The 6,838-nt window shown below is 37.3% G+C and overlaps 1 pseudogene; it reads right to left on the bottom strand.

The window, feature by feature from the left end:
* Positions 1–6,459: 6,459 nt before the first annotated feature.
* On the bottom strand, positions 6,460–6,570 carry LOC123456763 (annotated as a pseudogene).
* Positions 6,571–6,838: the final 268 nt, after the last annotated feature.

Below are 6,838 nucleotides of genomic sequence, written 5' to 3'. Positions count from 1 at the left end.
GTATTCCTTTTGGATTTTTTTTTCTAACTTGATTCCCTGAATCTCTTCCCTTGTGCTTGTCGCACATGTAGACAATATAATTCAGACAGAAATAGCTCTTGCTATAGTACCATTGTGCAAGGAATAGCCTTTAGCTTGTGTACCTACTCTGTCAACAGGTCATAATTACAGTGCTCAGAGGAGAACGCTCAGTTCAGACATATGAGTAGTAACAGAAGTTGTTAGATCAAGATCTACAGATTGCAAGTAATAAATTCCATCTAAGGAACTATGTATGAAATTTATTAAATAGTTAAGTTTCACATGAATATGGATCTACCAAAATACAGATGTTTGTAAGCCTTGCTAACAAATAGTTAGGTTTTAGTATACTTTCAGTCCTTTCAAAAAACCTTTAGCCCAAAGGCTATGTCTTGTTTATGGACCAAGTCACTTTTTGGTAGGGGGTTGAGTGGTGTTTGAAACAGTGTGTCTCCCTAGCCCAGCTCACCTGTGACTTGCTCTGTATTCTGGGTTGGCCTTCAACTCATGGTAATCCACTTACTTCAACCTCCCAAGTGCTGGGCTCAAAGGTGTGCATCACCACACTGTGATACCTTGTGGTCTTTTTGTTGTTGTTATCATTTGTTCATCCACAATCTGTGCCCTAATTTCCTTGAATTAGAGCTAATATGAAAACTTCAGACATTTTCAATATTGCTGTACGTGATTATTCAGAACTGAAATTTCTAAAACAGTATGTCCCAAACCTGACCAATCCTCAGATGTAATCAATTAGAATTCCAAAATAGTGAGACCTAAATTGTTTATAAAGCAATCCAGGAAATTCAGCCACACTTGAGAACCACTGGAATGAGTTTAGTTTTTATAAAATGTGGTCCCATAGCTCTTGCTTTTCATTTACTGATGCAACAAGTTTTTAGGAATGGTCCAAAACTCAATTCAGTGAGGCTTTTCAGCATGGGCTTTCTTCAGAATGCTATTTACAGAGCTGCATCTATCATGACTGCCTACAGGTATTTTTTCCTAACTCTGTGCAGTGGTGAAAAGAAATCTCTATGGATGGCGTTTCCCAAACTGTAGTCATGTACCACTGATGTCCTCCAGAATATTACTAAGTATTCTCCATTTGCAAACACAAAAGTTCTGTGGTTAAATGAACTTGAAAATGCTGGACTTGGGCTGGGGAAATGGTTTAACAGCCACTTGCCTGCAAACCCTTCTGGGAAAGGTTTGACTCCCCAGTAACCATATAAAGCTAGATGCATAATGCTGTGTTCATTTGCAGTGGTAAGAGTTGCTGGCACATCCATATTCTCTGTCTCTCAAATAAATACAAATATATTTTTAGAAAGAAATTGTGGGGGAAAAAAGAAGAAAGAAGGCTGGCAAGATGGATTAGTGGTTAAGGCACTTGCCTGAAAATTCTAATGACCCAAGTTTGGTTCCCTAGTGCCCGCATAAAACCAGAAGCACAAGGTGGCACATGGCATCTGGAGTTTGTTTACATGAATGGACTGAAGGCCCTGGCTCTCCCATTCTGTCTCTTTTCTATCTCTCTCTGCTTGCAAATAAATAAATAAATACTTAAAAAATACAAGAAGAAGCTGGATGTGGTGGCATATGCTTTTTAATCTTAACACTAAAGAGGCAGAGGTAAGAGGATTGCAGTGAGTTCAAGACCATCCTGAGACTACATAGTACATTTTAGATCAGCCAGGGCTGAATCAAGACTCTACCAAGAAACAACAAAATGTGTGTAGGCCAGAGCTCCCAGTTCCTCCACGACTTCCCAGTTCTCTCATCTCAGTATTCCTGCAGCTGGCTTGGCACTGCCTGGACCCTGTAGGCTTGCTGCTCAAACAGACCCCTTACTCTGTCTTCCTGATTGACATGTCCCTGGGTCCCCAACTCCCAAATCCCCTGCTCTGGAGGGCACACACACAGATTGAATAGGCCAGAGTTCCTCAAACTGTTCAGAGAACAAGAAATCTTCCACAACTCCTTTTATATAGCTACAATCATCCTAATGCCAAAACCAGACAGAGATCCAAAAAGAAAACTATAGGCCTATACCCCTGATGAATTTAGATACAAAGATCCTGAACAAAATCCTCACAAACCGAATTGAACAATATATAAAAAGGATTATCCACCTAAGTCAAAGAAGATTCATCCCAGGGATGCAAAGATAGTTCACACCAGATAAAACACCTCATAAGTAAACTTAATCACAAGAACCACATGATCATTTCAATAGATGCACAGAAGGCCTTTGACAAAATACAACAGTACTTCAAAATGATCAAAATTCTGCAGAGAATGGGCATGGGTGGTTTATATTTCAGCACAATAAAAGTTATATTTAAAGCACCTAAAGCACAAATAATACTTAATGAAGAAAGACCCAAGGAGTTCCTATTGAGATCCGGAAAAAAACAGGGGTGCCCACTCTCACCATTGCTCTTCAAGATAGTACTAGAAGTCCTAGTCCAAGCAATAAGAGAGAAGAAAAAAATAAAAGGAACATAAATTGGAAAGGAAGAAGTCAAATTATCCCTATTTGCAGATGACATGATCCTATATGTAAGTAACCAGAAAGCCTCCATCTCAAAACTTCTAAAGGTCACTAATTCCTTCAACAAATTGTCAGGTTGAAAAATCAACAAAAAAATCAGTAGCCTTTCTATATTAAAAGGACAAATATACAGAGAAAGAAATCAATGAGACTGTTCCAATTTCAATACCCACAAAAAATAAAATACCTTGGAATAACACTGACCAAGGATATAAAAGTCCTATATAATGTGTATGTAAAAGTCCTATAAAATGAAAACATAAAAACACTCAAGAAAGAAATTGAGGAGGGCTTAAGAAGATGGAAAGACCTCCCATGCTATTGGATATGTAGAATTAATATGATGGAAATGGCAATTCTACCAAAAGCAATATATGGATTTAATGCAATACCAAAAAAGTTCCAGCATCAGGGCTGGTGAAATGGCTTAGTAGTTAAGGCATTTGCCTGCAAAGCCTAAGATCCCAGTTTGATTCCCCAGGACCCACATAAGCCAGATGCACAAGGGTGCAAGCATCTGGAGTTCTTTGGAAGTGGATAAAGGCCATGGTGCACCCACTCTCTCTTTCTCTATATCTGCCTCTCTATCTATCTTAAATAAATAAATAAATAAATAAATAAATAAATAACATATTTGAAAAAAAGAAAATTCCAGCATCATTCTTCACAGAGATAGAAAAAATGGTCTCAAAATTCATATGGAATGGCAAACATATACTTAGTAAAAGAAGCACTACTGGAGGTATCACCATACTCAATCTGAAGATATGCTGCAAAGCCATAGTAACAAAACAACACATTACTGTCATAAAAAACAAAAATATTTATCAATGGAACAGAATTGAAGACCCAAACCTTACTTCAAGTGGCTATAGCTACTTGATCTTTGACAAAAATGCCAATAATGTATACTGTAGAAAAGATAGCATCTTCAACAAATGATGCTGGACAAATTGGATAACCACATAGAAAAAAATGAAACTACACCACTCATCTCACCACACACAAAAATCAACTCCAAATGGATTAAAGACCTCAATATAAGACCTGAAATTCAGGGTTGGAGAGATTGTTTAGTGGTTAAGGCACTTGCCTGCAACATGTAAGGACACAGGTTTGATTCCCCAGGACCCAAGTAGGCCAGATGCACAAGGTGCTTCATTCATCTGGAATTCATTTGCAGTGGCTGGAGGATTTGAGAGTGCCCATTCTTTCTCTTATCTGTTTCTTCCCATCTCTCTCAAATATATAAAAATAAAATATTTTTAAAAGACCTAAAATTCATCAACTACTAGAAGAAAAAAATAGCAGGAATTCTCCATGAAATAGGAATGGGGGAGGACTTCCTGAACAATGCCCCAGTAGTCCAGTAAATTGAGTAATCTCTCAAACAATGGGATCTCATGACGCTAAAAAGCTTTTCTACAGTCAAGCATACTTTAAGCAAAGTCAACAGATTAGCAACAGAATGGGAGAAAGTTTTCACGAACTATACCACTAACAAACCTAATATCTAAAATCTACAAAGAACTCAAAAGTTAAACAATAAAAAAAAATCAAACAACCCATTGAAAAAATGTGGTAGATAACTGAATAGGTAGTTCTCAGAAGAAGAAATACAAATGGATAACACACACTTAATAAAATTTTCAACAACCTTACCCATCAGGGAAAGGCAAATTAAAACAACTATGAGTTTCCACCTTACGCTAATATGGCTGGAAATCAGTAAAAATCAAACAACAACAAATGTTGGCAAGGATGTGGGGAAAAAAGAACTCTCATTCATTGTTGGTGAGAATGAAAATTGTACAAGAACTGTAGAAATCAATATGGAGGTTCTTGAAAAAGATGAATATAAAACTACCAACAGACCCAGTTACTCCCTTACTGAGCATTTACCCTAAATTCTCCACACTTCACTTCAGAGATATTTGCTCAACCATTTTTATAGCTGCTCAATTCATAATATCTAAGAACTGGAATCAACCCAAGTACCCATCGTTGGATGAATGGATAACAAAGTTGTGGTCCATATACACCATGAAATTATACTCAGCAGTAGGAAAAAAGCAATACAACCAAATTTTTAGGAAAATTGATGGACTTAGAACAGATCATACTCAGTGAACACACACAATCACAGAAACACAAATACCACATATTCTCACTCAATCCTAGTTCCTAACCTGGATCAGTTTGATTGCTGTCATACTGGATAGGCAACTTGAGGCCAAGATAACAGGGATGGAAGAGTTTGGGGGGAGGGTGATGGGGGGATAAACACAAATCTAAGCCCAAAATGAACCATATAAACCTTTCTCCTTGAAGATAAAATAAAAGGTATAACCCTCAACAGGAATATAAGGAAACATGCAAAAAGTAGAACCCTGGAGAGGGTGGGATGAAATCTAATCTTAAAAATTTTTTGGCTCTGACCTGTAACTCACAGTACCAGAAATAGGTGATACCCTCATTGAGCTGTTGATCGGAAAGACCTAGGAGGTCTTCAAAACAAGACATGATTCTGTCAAAGCACTTGATTACCCACCTGAGGTAAAAGGTAAGACCCTATTGAGGATACTCAACACATACTAAAGTAGAAATCCAGAGGTTTCTAAGAGCTCATCACTGATATGGACTTAAAACACACCCTCCACAACTCAGGGAATTTTGGGAAGACAAGGAAGAAAGACTCTAAGAATCACAGGTTGGGATATCATGCCCATATATACTGCCCTCCCCAATAACTGACTGCTGTCCCCACAAGGCATAACCCACAACCCAATGGAGAATAGCAACAACCTCACTGAAGAAGGCCCCTGCTGAATGAGGGCAGGGAGGAGGGAAAAGATGGTAACAAGACATGATGTATCCATGCAAAATATGTTGTTAATTTTACAAAAACAGAAGAAGAAAAATATGGTGGGAGTAAAGAAAGATAAGTTTCTTTACTAGAATATTTTTTGTTTTGAGGTAAGGTCTTGCTCCACCTCAGCCTGACCTGGAATGCACTATGTGCTCTCAGGATAGCCTCAAATTCACAGCAATCCTCCAACCTCAGCCTCCCCAATACTGGGATTTAAAGGTGTGAGACACCATGGCTGGCTCTTTACTAGAATAATTCTTGATGCTAATAAGATGCTAATATTCAGGGTGAATGCCAAAAGAACATTCATTATGCAAATATTTAAAATTAACTTTTGTATTGTGGTATGAAATTTATCATCTTTCTCATTTTAAATATAAATTAAACTGATAGCAATTATAATCATCTATCATTGTGCAACATGTTTTTAGAATTTTGACATCTTGCATGACTGAAAATCTATACTTACTAACCAATAGCTCTCCATTTGTCTTTCTGTCTTGGCCCTGGCAACCACTACTGTTCTGTTTCTAAGAATTGGACAATTTAGATATCCCTGTAAATAGAATAATGCAATATTTTTCATTTATGGCTTATTTATTTCTTTGTGCATCTCTTCAAGGTTTATCTGCATATAATATATGACATTAGGTGGAGTAATATCCCATTATATGATATATTATTTATGCATTCATTAGTATATAGACATATATGTTATATATACCCCTTGGTTCATATGAATAATGATACAATGTGCATGAGTTTGATCATATATTTTTGAGATCCTGATTCTTATTCTTTTTAACATATATTTAGAAGTTGAGGGCTGGAGAGATGGCTTAGCAGTTAAGCGCTTGCCTGTGAAGCCTAAGGACCCCGGTTCGAGGCTCGGTTCCCCAGGTCCCACGTTAGCCAGATGCACAAGGGGGCGCACACGTCTGGAGTTCGTTTGCAGAGGCTGGAAGCCCTGGCGCGCCCATTCTCTCTCTCTCCCCCTCTAACTGTCTTTCTCTCTGTGTCTGTCGCTCTCAAATAAATAAATAAAAATTTTAAAAAAAAGAAGTTGAAATACTGTTAAGAACAGATACTCCACTTGATCTTAGCCATAAGGCCAAAAAGTGATAGAAGTTGAATTACTGATGTATCTGATAATACTATTGTAAATAGCTTGAAGAACCTTCCTATCACTTTCCCTTGTGGCATTGCCACTTTTCATTCCTTTTCCAAATCCATTTAGACCACGGAAGATTTTTTAAATTATTTTAGAATAATTATCAACATTTGAGAGAAAATCAAAATATCAAAATATATAGCTTGATAGATAGTGTAACAGGGTGGCTTGGATCCTGATAAGCAAAAAGATGACTACTAGTCTGAGTACTACTTCAAAA

This window comes from Jaculus jaculus, chromosome X (genome assembly GCF_020740685.1).
Source record: "Jaculus jaculus isolate mJacJac1 chromosome X, mJacJac1.mat.Y.cur, whole genome shotgun sequence".
Lineage (NCBI taxonomy): Eukaryota > Metazoa > Chordata > Mammalia > Rodentia > Dipodidae > Jaculus > Jaculus jaculus.
The sequence above is the reverse complement of the archived record's forward strand: the minus strand, read 5'-3'. Positions and strand labels throughout refer to the sequence as shown.